Source organism: Cynocephalus volans, chromosome 17, assembly GCF_027409185.1.
Source record: "Cynocephalus volans isolate mCynVol1 chromosome 17, mCynVol1.pri, whole genome shotgun sequence".
Lineage (NCBI taxonomy): Eukaryota > Metazoa > Chordata > Mammalia > Dermoptera > Cynocephalidae > Cynocephalus > Cynocephalus volans.
Window position 1 is genome coordinate 48754702 of NC_084476.1, and position 18356 is coordinate 48773057.

Here is an 18356-nt window from a genome sequence, read left to right on the forward strand (position 1 = left end):
ACAGGTCATTCCAGCAGGGATGGGGCAGTGACACAGACAGAGGAGGTTGTCAGGTTTCCCTGAATAAGGGAAACGTGGTCACATCAGTGGTTGAAGGCTCCTCCCATGGAGGCTTTTGCCAGCCCCTCCTTGGCTGCCAGGCCTATCTTGCACCAGAACTGCCATACTGGGGGTGGATATTGGATGGGCTGGTCTATGGACAGGCACGGGCAGAGGGTACTAGACTGCAGCTCACTCAGGGGAGCCTTGGGAGGGCAGCATAGAGGGATAGGCCAGGCCTCTGATGCTGTTGCCCACCTGTCTCCCACAGTGCCATGTCCTCTGTCTTAAAGATCTGGCTGGAATTCTATTCCACCGATTTCCACGAGCCTCCTGAATTTCATTCTTTGAAGTTTCTTTCGGCCTATGTACATATCAGTATGCGAGGTTCAGAGGTGGAGCGTAAGGCTGATCTTCTTCTGGCGCAGCTGGAGAAGCTGGAGCACCTGGAGCCTAGTGAGGCGGAGACTGAGGGTGAGGAGGAAGAGGGTGGGTGCCTGTGCGGGTTTGGGGAGGGGCCTGGGCTGGGCCACACAGAGCAGAGTTTCCAGAAGCAGGCTGGGGACAGGGGCACTGAGTACTCAGAACAATCATACAGTGTTCTGCAGTGTGGGGAGACTTCCTGAGGCTGGGCCTCTGGACTTGGGCTTCTGGAAAGACAGTGTCATTGGATGAGACATAGAAACTCACATTGATATTTTCAATTGTTGTCTATCCAGTTCCAGCTTCTGCCCAGGCTGAACAACTGTCCCAAGAGCTGCTGCCATGTTCGGCTCGAGTTCCAGCTCCAGCTCCACCTCCACTGCCAGAGGCAGAGCGAGAGCAAGATCCAGAGCCCAAGCCAGAGCAAGAAGTAGAGCAGGAGCAAGATCCAGAGCAAGAGGTAGAGCAGGAGCAAGATCCAGAGCAAGTGGTAGATCAGACGCAAGATCCAGAGCAGGAGCAACAGAAAGATCAAGAGAAAGATCAGGAGAAAGAGCAAGAGAAAGAGCAGTAGAAAGATCAAGATCCAGAGGTAGAGCTAGAGCAACCTGACATAACCGTTCCTGAAACATCAGAAGAATTAGAAGAAACACCAGCACCCAGGGGAGCCCTGGCTCTAGAGCTCCCACAAACACCCTCACCAGTCCCCACTCCAGATCTGTTCTTGCCCTTCCTTGACGCTGTGCTTCTCCTCATTTTTGTCTCTGTCCTGCATCTCCTCAAATTTTTTCATCTTTTATTTTCAATAATATCCCTTGTATAAAATAAAGTGTTTTTAATATTTTCAAAATTACCATTCAGTGGCATTAAGTACATTTTTAATATGGGGCTACCCTTACCACCATCTAGTGATCGAACAGCTTCATCAACTCTGTAGCCATTAAGCTGTCATTCCCCATCCCGCCTCTCCCTGTCCCTGACTACCACTCCATTTTCTGTGTGTGTGAATTTACCTATCGTGGATTGTTCCTATCAGTACGGTTATATGTTATGTGGCCTTTTGTATCTGGCCGCATAATATGAGAAAGATCTGATTAATTTTCATTTTATGTTTTTAGTAAGAGGAAAATTACAGAAAAATCAAAGACTCTATGTAGAGACACAAAGCCCTGATAGTTATTATTGCCATAATCTTGAAATAGGAACTACTGTTGAATGACCAGAGAGCCAGAAGCCACTGAGGAAAATGCTGACTTTTCCTGGTCCGAACAAAAACCAGAATAATGTCAAAAGGTGAAAAGACAAACCCCAGACTGGAAAATTCTTCATGGGCAGAGAAAGGGTAGTATGCATCCTAGTTGTACAAAGAGTTCTCATTTATCCATAGGGACAAAGGACATATTCCTGCAGTTCCACAGGGAAGCAATTCACATGGCCAGTAAATGTCAGACATCCGCGGCCTCCCTAATGATTATGCACCGAAATTTACTCACTATTCAGATAGCATTTGCCCCATCAGATGGGCAGGTCTGTATGTCTGGTGACCACCAGCTCTTGTGAGAATGAAGGAAGAAGAAGTCCCAGCAGATGCCCCAGGAGATGTGTCCATTGATACCCCTGTCGCAGGAGCCACTCAGCAGCTCCTACCAAAATGCCCACGTGTGTCCATGTGCCGGGCAGCAGTGATGCTAGGAAGTTACGCCACATATATATGTATTCTCCCTATGTTAATCAATAGATTCAATAAAGCTAAACTTGAAAAATTCCAAAGAGTGATGTTTACGGGACTTGTCAAATAACCTCAAAGTTAATATGAAAAAAATTATGTGCAAAAATGGCCCCAAAAATGTTCAAGACATAAGAAGAACAATAATAATAAAAATTAAAGAGGTAATTTGCTCCGTCCAATAAAATGTATTGCAAAGGAACATACTTGAAAGTGCATGAGATTGGCAAAGAATAAGCGAATAGTTCAGGGGAATAAAAGTTTGAATTTTGAAACAGATTCTGGTATATGTGGAAAGGATTCAGATTACTTAGGGGAAAGCACTTCATCATTACAGGGATTGAAATATTATTTATTTGGAAATTAAATCCAGTTATGCTTTTGCTAGGTACCGTTCACAAAAATAAATCTGAAATGAATTACTAACTTCCATATTTTGCAAAAGTATTAAGCATTAGAAGAAAGAAAAACACATAATAATTTCCACAGAAGCCAAAACTACTTTTGAGAATATGTAAGACTCATAAATATCAAAACACTAGATAAAATAAGATTTGACCATACGTATTTGTATATCTCAAGATAGAGAAAAATGTGTTATGTGAATGTATTGTGAATTTAGAAAATCAAAAAGAATTCATTAAAAACCTATTACAAACAAGACGACTTACTAAAATAAAATTTACATGTTGCGATTTAGAAAAATTCACATATAAAATTAATAAATGTCTTATGTAATAACAATAACTATCTAGATTACATTACGCAAATCAAGATTCCATTTTCAATAGCCACAAAATTGTTAAAATATTTGGCATAAAGCTAACAAGAACTCGACAAAGCCTGTTTAATTACGTGATTTAAGCATTAGAACACTCTTAAAACATACATACACAAACGATAGAGAAATGTCAGAGATATTTTCTTGGCCAGAAAGCCACATGATCCTAAGGATTTTATTTTCTCCTAAGTTACTTTATACGTGTGTCATGATCACATTAAAAATAGTCTCATTTGTTTCTTCACCTAGAACAAAATAAGATGATTATAAAATGTTGATGAAACATTAATCGTTCATCAGAAAAAAATGAGGAAACAAATCAAAAGGGAGGGGTAAGTCTACCAGAGATCGAAAATATTTTTTTATAAATTCTTCATTATCAAGACCATATGGAATTTGTTTATAAGTAAATATAAAACCTAATGAAAAAGAATGGAGAATTCAAAGAGATACCCAAGATTTATAGAAATTTAGTATTTAAGAAAGATAGCATTTCAAATCACTGGTGAAATTATGCTGCTACTAATGTAGCAGCAGTTAACATGGATGACATAGCAGCAATTAATAAAAGCAAAGCAAACACAAACAAAAGGTTAATGCCGCCAAATAGGTCAAAAGGACACGACAGAAAGTAATTACAAGCTATAATACTTAAAATGGGTGATCAATAATGTTTCAATTAAAAAAAAAGCAAAAAAAATTAAAAACCTCTTAAACTAGGATAATATCATTAATACAATGATGTGTGAAAAAATGAGATGGAAATGACCAACAAAATGAAATAAAAATGAACAAAATATATGAACAATCTAAGAACACAAAAGGAAATTTAAATTGGCATCAATACTTAATTAGGTGCTTAAAATCCCTCATAGAGAACTATACATTTAAAATATATTGAAATATACAAGACTTCACCTATTAGATTTGCAAAATTTAATTTTTTGATAACAAACTTGTTAGTGAGACTGTGGGGATACAGGTATTATAATACATTGTGGTGGAATGCAAATGGTAGAGCCCATAAGGAGCAGAAACTCGCAAAATTTAGCAAAATTATACTTGGATATTTACTATTTTACACTGTAACCCAATATTCTGGAATCTATATCATATGTAACCTTGAAAAATTATAAGGTGAGGTGTCGACAAGATTGTTCATATGACAATACCTATTACTAAGGGTTGGAAACACCCCAAATTTTCATTCATAAGGTTTGCATGAATAATTAGGGTGCATTTTTACAATCATGATTTCTAAACACTGAGTGTAAAATGTTATTGAAAAAACGAACAAACTGAAGACAATGAAGAGATGTACATGTTCACAGATGAGAAAATAAGTAGGGAAAATATATCAATTCTTCCAAATAAATCTATAAATTTTGTTTATATGTAAATAACAGTTGACATTTTTTACGCAATTTGATAAACTACTAATTCTATATTTCATACGGTTGAGTAAAGGCATAGAATGGACCAAACGGCTCTGGTTCTTCTCTGCAAATGGTGTTCATTTCCTACCATCTTCAGGTAGCTTCCTAATCTAGAATATTCTGAGGGCCTCCTAGATCACTTTCCTCTCTTAGAATGTCAGGCACTCGATAGCACGTCTTCTCCTCTTTCTTATCCTGGGATCATCTCCCAAGCCAGGGTGCAGCTGAATCAGCTCTTTCTCCAGCTCTCGGCACCATGCTTGGCATATGGTGGATACAAACAGAGAGAACAGAGGAGACAGAGCACAAGACTCTAGAGACAGGCGTGTTACAATGACATTTAGAAAGTGACACCTTCTCACTTTTGATCCTGTATTGGTTAGAAGTGAGTCACTAAGTCCAGTCCACACTGCAGGGCAGGGGATTACGTGAGGATGTGTGCAGCAGATGGTGGGGACCACTGGGAGCCCCTGAGGAGTCGCCAACCACACAGACAGAGATGTGGCACTTGAGTCCAAACCTAAATACACACGAAGCCATTGTGAGGTTTTATGGAGGAAAGCAGTATGTGAATGCATGAAATTCCAACTGTCGCATGGTGCAGACAGGGAAAACAGACCAAGAGCAAAAGTGACATTTTCAAGATTATATGACAGGAACCAGACCTGCCGTTAGTCGTATTCCATGCTACCTTCCACACCGTCGTGGATTTTATCTCTAGTCTTGTTTATTAGCTGCATGTGACACCGGCCATAGGTTTCAGAGATGTTTTCTCACACATGCCTGATGCCATCCCTAGGAAGAAGATGCTAGAAAGATCCCCACTGTGCAAAAGGGGAGACTGGGGAGGTCATGAGAGTGACAATGGCTTGTCCAGGGTCACGTAAAGTGATAAGAAGCAGGAGCTGGGGATGAACCTACGTGTATCTCCTCCGAGCTGTGACGCTGGCTGCACCCAGGCCTTGCACAGGGGTGTGGTCAGGCAGTGTTGGTGGAAGTGTGGGCAATAGAGAGAGTTCATGGGGAAGGAGGGTCAGCAGACAGGTACCCAGAGGGGCATTTGCAGTCTTGAACACAGAGGAGGGGCTCAGGAAATGAGGTATCAGGAAGTGACTTCACTTCCTTGACGACAGACCCCAAGAGAACTCGGAACTCGGTAACCTGGCACCCACATTCTATACACAGCCCCTTCCCCAGCTCACTTGGCCACAGGCAGAGTGAGATGTTGTGCTGTATCCCGAGGTCCCGGGGCCGTAGCCCCAGGAAGCCCTGTGCTGAGAGGCTTGTCCAATGCTTCCGGTGCTGGTTCAGCCCTCGCCCTCGACCCCTGTGGCCGTCTGGGAGGAGGTCCCCAAAGGTAATGTCAGGTGGCCCAGAGGAGGTTGGGCAAGGCCAGGCCAGCACTATGAGCCTCCCTGGGTGACTGCACCCCCTCCTCCTGAGTGTGTGGGGAACGGGGACATGGGACACCCTCCCAGGGCAGGGGCAGAGGGTGGGGGGTTTATAAACCTGCTGGTCCTGGTGTGTTCACACCTCAGGTTTGGCTGGAGGGTGAACGGGGACTGCCGGGGTGGCAACCACCACCCTGTCCATTAACCCTGGGCCCTCAGGCTGTCTTCTCATGTCCTCCCTGGGGTCAAGACTGGCCTCCAGCCCCTGCCCTCCTTGGGGTTCACGGTAGTGTCACTGTGTATCTCTCCCCTGTCCTGTCCTAGAGTGAAGACACATCTTCATTGAGCTCAGATGCCACCCACATGGTGTGGCCTCTCCCGGCACGCACCCTGAAGAAGCGGGTGGAGCACCTGGTGCCTGCTGTCTTGGGTGGTGACCAATCTTATGTCCACCTGTTTCTGTCAAGCTACAAGAACGTTGCCAGTCCCCGGCATGTGCTGCACCTGCTTTTCCTCAGGTGAGCACTCAGGCCCTGGATCACACAGTGCCACTAGGCCGCCTCCCAGCTGTGAGTCTTAGGACTGTCACCACACCCCTCTGAGCCTCAGTTTCCTCCTGTGTTCAGTGGGTGGTCACAGGAACAAGCTCCAGTGGGTCCCCCATGGAAAGTGCTGCTCCTGAGTCCAGCCCTGTGGAAGGTCTGCTGAAGGGGCCACGGTCGTCCTCATTCAGGATTCCTGACACCCCCACGAGGAAGTCTCTGTCACCCCCTCACTGACCTCGTTGACTTGGGCTTCACTGTTTTCACATTTTTACAGGAAATTTGAGATTCTATCTGTAGGCTTCTGCGTGAATTCAAAGCAGGGAGACCAGAGGCGGGCAGTGCGGCTTCAGGTGCACCCAGATATCTTGGGAGGAGTTGGTTGGGGTTCATTCCTTCAACAATCATACGTGAAGCCACACTAGGTGCAGTCCCTTTCTGGGCACTGACCATGATCCAGTGAACCGAGGAGACTGCATTCCCTGCCCTCCTGGGCTTCCATTCTAGTCAGAGGTGAGACAGTCACAGTAGACATGAGAAGCAGGTAGTGCCACCATGTGGTAGATTTGACACACTCCTGACCTCTTCTAGGTATGGAAACATGATTTCTGATTGTGACGGGGATGGGGAATCCCTGGAGCAGCTAAAATGGTAAGTGGAGTTTAGGTGCAGAAGGAGGGGCTCCCATCTCCACACAACTGCGTGTAGTCTGCGGGGGCGTGTGGGTGGGGGGCTGGCAGAACTCTGGCTCTCACACATCTTATGATTCCTGCTACAGGGCTGAGGGCTCAAGGCTTTCCCTGCAGGGAAAGGAGTCAAGACGGCTGGGGATGTGGTCCCAGGCACCGTAGGGTGTGCGAGAGGCTGGAGAGCAGAGTGAGCCCAGAGAGAATCCATCCCCTCGCCCTCCCACCCAGCCCTGCCCACACCCCCAGAGCCCGTGCTGAGCCAGAGCAGGAGGTGTGCAGAGCATCCCGCTCACACTCGGGGCTGGAGCCTCCATGGGGATGCTCAGCTGGTGCTGAGGGTGCAGAGTGTGGTCAGGGCCAAGAGATTGCTGTCACTGGGAAAAGGATATGCAGATTTTCATGCAGACACTTGGGCAGTACATTCACGTGTGAGGTCAAGTTTGGGCTTTTCCAAGGGCCCTTGGTAGGCCAGGGGAGCAGCGCCTCCCTCTGTTTCCTCATTTATCAGATATTGCTGGACACCTCCTGTTTGCCAGTGAGTAAGGCCCAGAGCAGATAGCACCCTCCTGGGGTGGACAGGTCATTCCAGCAGGGATGGGGCAGTGACACAGACAGAGGAGGTTGTCAGGTTTCCCTGAAGAAGGGAAACGTGGTCACATCAGTGGTTGAAGGCTCCTCCCATGGAGGCTTTTGCCAGCCCCTCCTTGGCTGCCAGGCCTATCTTGCACCAGAACTGCCATACTGGGGGTGGACATTGGATGGGCTGGTCTATGGACAGGCACGGGCAGAGGGTACTAGACTGCAGCTCACTCAGGGGAGCCTTGGGAGGGCAGCATAGAGGGATAGGCCAGGCCTCTGATGCTGTTGCCCACCTGTCTCCCACAGTGCCATGTCCTCTGTCTTAAAGATCTGGCTGGAATTCTATTCCACCGATTTCCACGAGCCTCCTGAATTTCATTCTTTGAAGTTTCTTTCGGCCTATGTACATATCAGTATGCGAGGTTCAGAGGTGGAGCGTAAGGCTGATCTTCTTCTGGCGCAGCTGGAGAAGCTGGAGCACCTGGAGCCTAGTGAGGCGGAGACTGAGGGTGAGGAGGAAGAGGGTGGGTGCCTGTGCGGGTTTGGGGAGGGGCCTGGGCTGGGCCACACAGAGCAGAGTTTCCAGAAGCAGGCTGGGGACAGGGGCACTGAGTACTCAGAACAATCATACAGTGTTCTGCAGTGTGGGGAGACTTCCTGAGGCTGGGCCTCTGGACTTGGGCTTCTGGAAAGACAGTGTCATTGGATGAGACATAGAAACTCACATTGATATTTTCAATTGTTGTCTATCCAGTTCCAGCTTCTGCCCAGGCTGAACAACTGTCCCAAGAGCTGCTGCCATGTTCGGCTCGAGTTCCAGCTCCAGCTCCACCTCCACTGCCAGAGGCAGAGCGAGAGCAAGATCCAGAGCCCAAGCCAGAGCAAGAAGTAGAGCAGGAGCAAGATCCAGAGCAAGAGGTAGAGCAGGAGCAAGATCCAGAGCAAGTGGTAGATCAGACGCAAGATCCAGAGCAGGAGCAACAGAAAGATCAAGAGAAAGATCAGGAGAAAGAGCAAGAGAAAGAGCAGTAGAAAGATCAAGATCCAGAGGTAGAGCTAGAGCAACCTGACATAACCGTTCCTGAAACATCAGAAGAATTAGAAGAAACACCAGCACCCAGGGGAGCCCTGGCTCTAGAGCTCCCACAAACACCCTCACCAGTCCCCACTCCAGATCTGTTCTTGCCCTTCCTTGACGCTGTGCTTCTCCTCATTTTTGTCTCTGTCCTGCATCTCCTCAAATTTTTTCATCTTTTATTTTCAATAATATCCCTTGTATAAAATAAAGTGTTTTTAATATTTTCAAAATTACCATTCAGTGGCATTAAGTACATTTTTAATATGGGGCTACCCTTACCACCATCTAGTGATCGAACAGCTTCATCAACTCTGTAGCCATTAAGCTGTCATTCCCCATCCCGCCTCTCCCTGTCCCTGACTACCACTCCATTTTCTGTGTGTGTGAATTTACCTATCGTGGATTGTTCCTATCAGTACGGTTATATGTTATGTGGCCTTTTGTATCTGGCCGCATAATATGAGAAAGATCTGATTAATTTTCATTTTATGTTTTTAGTAAGAGGAAAATTACAGAAAAATCAAAGACTCTATGTAGAGACACAAAGCCCTGATAGTTATTATTGCCATAATCTTGAAATAGGAACTACTGTTGAATGACCAGAGAGCCAGAAGCCACTGAGGAAAATGCTGACTTTTCCTGGTCCGAACAAAAACCAGAATAATGTCAAAAGGTGAAAAGACAAACCCCAGACTGGAAAATTCTTCATGGGCAGAGAAAGGGTAGTATGCATCCTAGTTGTACAAAGAGTTCTCATTTATCCATAGGGACAAAGGACATATTCCTGCAGTTCCACAGGGAAGCAATTCACATGGCCAGTAAATGTCAGACATCCGCGGCCTCCCTAATGATTATGCACCGAAATTTACTCACTATTCAGATAGCATTTGCCCCATCAGATGGGCAGGTCTGTATGTCTGGTGACGACCAGCTCTTGTGAGAATGAAGGAAGAAGAAGTCCCAGCAGATGCCCCAGGAGATGTGTCCATTGATACCCCTGTCGCAGGAGCCACTCAGCAGCTCCTACCAAAATGCCCACGTGTGTCCATGTGCCGGGCAGCAGTGATGCTAGGAAGTTACGCCACATATATATGTATTCTCCCTATGTTAATCAATAGATTCAATAAAGCTAAACTTGAAAAATTCCAAAGAGTGATGTTTACGGGACTTGTCAAATAACCTCAAAGTTAATATGAAAAAAATTATGTGCAAAAATGGCCCCAAAAATGTTCAAGACATAAGAAGAACAATAATAATAAAAATTAAAGAGGTAATTTGCTCCGTCCAATAAAATGTATTGCAAAGGAACATACTTGAAAGTGCATGAGATTGGCAAAGAATAAGCGAATAGTTCAGGGGAATAAAAGTTTGAATTTTGAAACAGATTCTGGTATATGTGGAAAGGATTCAGATTACTTAGGGGAAAGCACTTCATCATTACAGGGATTGAAATATTATTTATTTGGAAATTAAATCCAGTTATGCTTTTGCTAGGTACCGTTCACAAAAATAAATCTGAAATGAATTACTAACTTCCATATTTTGCAAAAGTATTAAGCATTAGAAGAAAGAAAAACACATAATAATTTCCACAGAAGCCAAAACTACTTTTGAGAATATGTAAGACTCATAAATATCAAAACACTAGATAAAATAAGATTTGACCATACGTATTTGTATATCTCAAGATAGAGAAAAATGTGTTATGTGAATGTATTGTGAATTTAGAAAATCAAAAAGAATTCATTAAAAACCTATTACAAACAAGACGACTTACTAAAATAAAATTTACATGTTGCGATTTAGAAAAATTCACATATAAAATTAATAAATGTCTTATGTAATAACAATAACTATCTAGATTACATTACGCAAATCAAGATTCCATTTTCAATAGCCACAAAATTGTTAAAATATTTGGCATAAAGCTAACAAGAACTCGACAAAGCCTGTTTAATTACGTGATTTAAGCATTAGAACACTCTTAAAACATACATACACAAACGATAGAGAAATGTCAGAGATATTTTCTTGGCCAGAAAGCCACATGATCCTAAGGATTTTATTTTCTCCTAAGTTACTTTATACGTGTGTCATGATCACATTAAAAATAGTCTCATTTGTTTCTTCACCTAGAACAAAATAAGATGATTATAAAATGTTGATGAAACATTAATCGTTCATCAGAAAAAAATGAGGAAACAAATCAAAAGGGAGGGGTAAGTCTACCAGAGATCGAAAATATTTTTTTATAAATTCTTCATTATCAAGACCATATGGAATTTGTTTATAAGTAAATATAAAACCTAATGAAAAAGAATGGAGAATTCAAAGAGATACCCAAGATTTATAGAAATTTAGTATTTAAGAAAGATAGCATTTCAAATCACTGGTGAAATTATGCTGCTAGTAATGTAGCAGCAGTTAACATGGATGACATAGCAGCAATTAATAAAAGCAAAGAAAACACAAACAAAAGGTTAATGCCGCCAAATAGGTCAAAAGGACACGACAGAAAGTAATTACAAGCTATAATACTTAAAATGGGTGATCAATAATGTTTCAATTAAAAAAAAGCAAAAAAAATTAAAAACCTCTTAAACTAGGATAATATCATTAATACAATGATGTGTGAAAAAATGAGATGGAAATGACCAACAAAATGAAATAAAAATGAACAAAATATATGAACAATCTAAGAACACAAAAGGAAATTTAAATTGGCATCAATACTTAATTAGGTGCTTAAAATCCCTCATAGAGAACTATACATTTAAAATATATTGAAATATACAAGACTTCACCTATTAGATTTGCAAAATTTAATTTTTTGATAACAAACTTGTTAGTGAGACTGTGGGGATACAGGTATTATAATACATTGTGGTGGAATGCAAATGGTAGAGCCCATAAGGAGCAGAAACTCGCAAAATTTAGCAAAATTATACTTGGATATTTACTATTTTACACTGTAACCCAATATTCTGGAATCTATATCATATGTAACCTTGAAAAATTATAAGGTGAGGTGTCGACAAGATTGTTAATATGACAATACCTATTACTAAGGGTTGGAAACACCCCAAATTTTCATTCATAAGGTTTGCATGAATAATTAGGGTGCATTTTTACAATCATGATTTCTAAACACTGAGTGTAAAATGTTATTGAAAAAACGAACAAACTGAAGACAATGAAGAGATGTACATGTTCACAGATGAGAAAATAAGTAGGGAAAATATATCAATTCTTCCAAATAAATCTATAAATTTTGTTTATATGTAAATAACAGTTGACATTTTTTACGCAATTTGATAAACTACTAATTCTATATTTCATACGGTTGAGTAAAGGCATAGAATGGACCAAACGGCTCTGGTTCTTCTCTGCAAATGGTGTTCATTTCCTACCATCTTCAGGTAGCTTCCTAATCTAGAATATTCTGAGGGCCTCCTAGATCACTTTCCTCTCTTAGAATGTCAGGCACTCGATAGCACGTCTTCTCCTCTTTCTTATCCTGGGATCATCTCCCAAGCCAGGGTGCAGCTGAATCAGCTCTTTCTCCAGCTCTCGGCACCATGCTTGGCATATGGTGGATACAAACAGAGAGAACAGAGGAGACAGAGCACAAGACTCTAGAGACAGGCGTGTTACAATGACATTTAGAAAGTGACACCTTCTCACTTTTGATCCTGTATTGGTTAGAAGTGAGTCACTAAGTCCAGTCCACACTGCAGGGCAGGGGATTACGTGAGGATGTGTGCAGCAGATGGTGGGGACCACTGGGAGCCCCTGAGGAGTCGCCAACCACACAGACAGAGATGTGGCACTTGAGTCCAAACCTAAATACACACGAAGCCATTGTGAGGTTTTATGGAGGAAAGCAGTATGTGAATGCACGAAATTCCAACTGTCGCATGGTGCAGACAGGGAAAACAGACCAAGAGCAAAAGTGACATTTTCAAGATTATATGACAGGAACCAGACCTGTCGTTAGTCGTATTCCATGCTACCTTCCACACCGTCGTGGATTTTATCTCTAGTCTTGTTTATTAGCTGCATGTGACACCGGCCATAGGTTTCAGAGATGTTTTCTCACACATGCCTGATGCCATCCCTAGGAAGAAGATGCTAGAAAGATCCCCACTGTGCAAAAGGGGAGACTGGGGAGGTCATGAGAGTGACAATGGCTTGTCCAGGGTCACATAAAGTGATAAGAAGCAGGAGCTGGGGATGAACCTACGTGTATCTCCTCCGAGCTGTGACGCTGGCTGCACCCAGGCCTTGCACAGGGGTGTGGTCAGGCAGTGTTGGTGGAAGTGTGGGCAATAGAGAGAGTTCATGGGGAAGGAGGGTCAGCAGACAGGAACCCAGAGGGGCATTTGCAGTCTTGAACACAGAGGAGGGGCTCAGGAAATGAGGTATCAGGAAGTGACTTCACTTCCTTGACGACAGACCCCAAGAGAACTCGGAACTCGGTAACCTGGCACCCACATTCTATACACAGCCCCTTCCCCAGCTCACTTGGCCACAGGCAGAGTGAGATGTTGTGCTGTATCCCGAGGTCCCGGGGCCGTAGCCCCAGGAAGCCCTGTGCTGAGAGGCTTGTCCAATGCTTCCGGCGCTGGTTCAGCCCTCGCCCTCGACCCCTGTGGCCGTCTGGGAGGTGGTCCCCAAAGGTAATGTCAGGTGGCCCAGAGGAGGTTGGGCAAGGCCAGGCCAGCACTATGAGCCTCCCTGGGTGACTGCACCCCCTCCTCCTGAGTGTGTGGGGAACGGGGACATGGGACACCCTCCCAGGGCAGGGGCAGAGGGTGGGGGGTTTATAAACCTGCTGGTCCTGGTGTGTTCACACCTCAGGTCTGGCTGGAGGGTGAACGGGGACTGCCGGGGTGGCAACCACCACCCTGTCCATTAACCCTGGGCCCTCAGGCTGTCTTCTCATGTCCTCCCTGGGGTCAAGACTGGCCTCCAGCCCCTGCCCTCCTTGGGGTTCACGGTACTGTCACTGTGTATCTCTCCCCTGTCCTGTCCTAGAGTGAAGATACATCTTCATTGAGCTCAGATGCCACCCACATGGTGTGGCCTCTCCCGGCACGCACCCTGAAGAAGCGGGTGGAGCACCTGGTGCCTGCTGTCTTGGGTGGTGACCAATCTTATGTCCACCTGTTTCTGTCAAGCTACAAGAACGTTGCCAGTCCCCGGCATGTGCTGCACCTGCTTTTCCTCAGGTGAGCACTCAGGCCCTGGATCACACAGTGCCACTAGGCCGCCTCCCAGCTGTGAGTCTTAGGACTGTCACCACACCCCTCTGAGCCTCAGTTTCCTCCTGTGTTCAGTGGGTGGTCACAGGAACAAGCTCCAGTGGGTCCCCCATGGAAAGTGCTGCTCCTGAGTCCAGCCCTGTGGAAGGTCTGCTGGAGGGGCCGCGGTCGTCCTCATTCAGGATTCCTGACACCCCCACGAGGAAGTCTCTGTCACCCCCTCACTGACCTCGTTGACTTGGGCTTCACTGTTTTCACATTTTTACAGGAAATTTGAGATTCTATCTGTAGGCTTCTGCGTGAATTCAAAGCAGGGAGACCAGAGGCGGGCAGTGCGGCTTCAGGTGCACCCAGATATCTTGGGAGGAGTTGGTTGGGGTTCATTCCTTCAACAATCATACGTGATGCCACACTATGTTCAGTCTCTTTCTGGGCACTGACCATAATCCAATGAACCGAGGAGACTGCATTCCCTGCCCTCCTGGGCTTCCAATCTAGTCAGAGGTGAGACAGTCACAGTAGACATGAGAAGCAGGTAGTGCCACCATGTGGTAGATTTGACACACTCCTGACCTCTTCTAGGTATGGAAACATGATTTCTGATTGTGACGGGGATGGGGAATCCCTGGAGCAGCTAAAATGGTAAGTGGAGTTGAGGTGCAGAAGGAGGGGCTCCCATCTCCACACAACTGCGTGTATTCTGCGGGGCGTGTGGGTGGGGGGCTGGCAGAACTCTGGCTCTCACACATCTTATGATTCCTGCTACAGGGCTGAGGGCTCAAGGCTTTCCCTGCAGGGAAAGAGGTCAAGACGGCTGGGGATGTGGTCCCAGGCACCGTAGGGTGTGGGAGAGGCTGGAGAGCAGAGTGAGCCCAGAGAGAATCCATCCCCTCGCCCTCCCACCCAGCCCTGCCCACACCCCCAGAGCCCGTGCTGAGCCAGAGCAGGAGGTGTGCAGAGCATCCCGCTCACACTCGGGGCTGGAGCCTCCATGGGGATGCTCAGCTGGTGCTGAGGGTGCAGAGTGTGGTCAGGGCCAAGAGATTGCTGTCACTGGGAAAAGGATATGCAGATTTTCATGCCGACACTTGGGCAGTACATTCACGTGTGAGGTCAAGTTTGGGCTTTTCCAAGGGCCCTGGGTAGGCCAGGGGAGCAGCGCCTCCCTCTGTTTCCTCATTTATCAGATATTGCTGGACACCTCCTGTTTGCCAGTGAGTAATGCCCAGAGCAGACAGCACCCTCCTGGGGTGGACAGGTCATTCCAGCAGGGACGGGGCAGTGACACAGACAGAGGAGGTTGTCAGGTTTCCCTGAAGAAGGGAAACGTGGTCACATCAGTGGTTGAAGGCTCCTCCCATGGAGGCTTTTGCCAGCCCCTCCTTGGCTGCCAGGCCCATCTTGCGCCAGAACTGCCATACTGGGGGTGGACATTGGATGGGCTGGTCTATGGACAGGCACGGGCAGAGGGTACTAGACTGCAGCTCACTCAGGGGAGCCTTGGGAGGGCAGCATAGAGGGATAGGCCAGGCCTCTGATGCTGTTGCCCACCTGTCTCCCACAGTGCCATGTCCTCTGTCTTAAAGATCTGGCTGGAATTCTATTCCACCGATTTCCACGAGCCTCCTGAATTTCATTCTTTGAAGTTTCTTTCGGCCTATGTACATATCAGTATGCGAGGTTCAGTGGTGGAGCGTAAGGCTGATCTTCTTCTGGCGCAGCTGGAGAAGCTGGAGCACCTGGAGCCTAGTGAGGCAGAGACTGAGGGTGAGGAGGAAGAGGGTGGGTGCCTGTGCGGGTTTGGGGAGGGGCCTGGGCTGGGCCACACAGAGCAGAGTTTCCAGAAGCAGGCTGGGGACAGGGGCACTGAGTACTCAGAACAATCATACAGTGTTCTGCAGTGTGGGGAGACTTCCTGAGGCTGGGCCTCTGGACTTGGGCTTCTGGAAAGACAGTGTCATTGGATGAGACATAGAAACTCACATTGATATTTTCAATTGTTGTCTATCCAGTTCCAGCTTCTGCCCAGGCTGAACAACTGTCCCAAGAGCTGCTGCCATGTTCGGCTCGAGTTCCAGCTCCAGCTCCACCTCCACTGCCAGAGGCAGAGCGAGAGCAAGATCCAGAGCCCAAGCCAGAGCAAGAAGTAGAGCAGGAGCAAGATCCAGAGCAAGAGGTAGAGCAGGAGCAAGATCCAGAGCAAGTGGTAGATCAGACGCAAGATCCACAGCAGGAGCAACAGAAAGATCAAGAGAAAGATCAGGAGAAAGAGCAAGAGAAAGAGCAGGAGAAAGATCAAGATCCAGAGGTAGAGCTAGAGCAACCTGACATAACCGTTCCTGAAACATCAGAAGAATTAGAAGAAACACCAGCACCCAGGGGAGCCCTGGCTCCAGAGCTCCCACAAACACCCTCACCAGTCCCCACTCCAGATCTGTTCTTGCCCTTCCTTGACGCTGTGCTTCTCCTCATTTTTGTCTCTGTCCTGCATCTCCTCAAATTTTTTCATCTTTTATTTTCAATAATATCCCTTGTATAAAATAAAGTGTTTTTAATATTTTCAAAATTACCATTCAGTGGCATCAAGTACATTTTTAATATGGGGCAACCCTTACCACCATCTAGTGGTCGAACAGCTTCATCAACTCTCTAGCCATTAAGCTGTCAATCCCCATCCCGCCTCTCCCTGTCCCTGACTACCACTCCATTTTCTGTGTGTGTGAATTTACATATCGTGGATTGTTCCTATCAGTACGGTTATATGTTATGTGGCCTTTTGTATCTGGCCGCATAATATGAGAAAGATCTGATTAATTTTCATTTTATGTTTTTAGTAAGAGGAAAATTACAGAAAAAGCAAAGACTCTATGTAGAGACACAAAGCCCTGATAGTTATTATTGCCATAATCTTGAAATAGGAACTACTGTTGAATGACCAGAGAGCCAGAAGCCACTGAGGAAAATGCTGACTTTTCCTGGTCCGAACAAAAACCAGAATAATGTCAAAAGGTGAAAAGACAAACCCCAGACTGGAAAATTCTTCATGGGCAGAGAAAGGGTAGTATGCATCCTAGTTGTACAAAGAGTTCTCATTTATCCATAGGGACAAAGGACATATTCCTGCAGTTCCACAGGGAAGCAATTCACATGGCCAGTAAATGTCAGACATCCGCGGCCTCCCTAATGATTATGCACCGAAATTTACTCACTATTCAGATAGCATTTGCCCCATCAGATGGGCAGGTCTGTATGTCTGGTGACCACCAGCTCTTGTGAGAATGAAGGAAGAAGAAGTCCCAGCAGATGCCCCAGGAGATGTGTCCATTGATACCCCTGTCGCAGGAGCCACTCAGCAGCTCCTACCAAAATGCCCACGTGTGTCCATGTGCCGGGCAGCAGTGATGCTAGGAAGTTACGCCACATATATATGTATTCTCCCTATGTTAATCAATAGATTCAATAAAGCTAAACTTGAAAAATTCCAAAGAGTGATGTTTACGGGACTTGTCAAATAACCTCAAAGTTAATATGAAAAAAATTATGTGCAAAAATGGCCCCAAAAATGTTCAAGACATAAGAAGAACAATAATAATAAAAATTAAAGAGGTAATTTGCTCCGTCCAATAAAATGTATTGCAAAGGAACATACTTGAAAGTGCATGAGATTGGCAAAGAATAAGCGAATAGTTCAGGGGAATAAAAGTTTGAATTTTGAAACAGATTCTGGTATATGTGGAAAGGATTCAGATTACTTAGGGGAAAGCACTTCATCATTACAGGGATTGAAATATTATTTATTTGGAAATTAAATCCAGTTATGCTTTTGCTAGGTACCGTTCACAAAAATAAATCTGAAATGAATTACTAACTTCCATATTTTGCAAAAGTATTAAGCATTAGAAGAAAGAAAAACACATAATAATTTCCACAGAAGCCAAAACTACTTTTGAGAATATGTAAGACTCATAAATATCAAAACACTAGATAAAATAAGATTTGACCATACGTATTTGTATATCTCAAGATAGAGAAAAATGTGTTATGTGAATGTATTGTGAATTTAGAAAATCAAAAAGAATTCATTAAAAACCTATTACAAACAAGACGACTTACTAAAATAAAATTTACATGTTGCGATTTAGAAAAATTCACATATAAAATTAATAAATGTCTTATGTAATAACAATAACTATCTAGATTACATTACGCAAATCAAGATTCCATTTTCAATAGCCACAAAATTGTTAAAATATTTGGCATAAAGCTAACAAGAACTCGACAAAGCCTGTTTAATTACGTGATTTAAGCATTAGAACACTCTTAAAACATACATACACAAACGATAGAGAAATGTCAGAGATATTTTCTTGGCCAGAAAGCCACATGATCCTTAGAATTTTATTTTCTC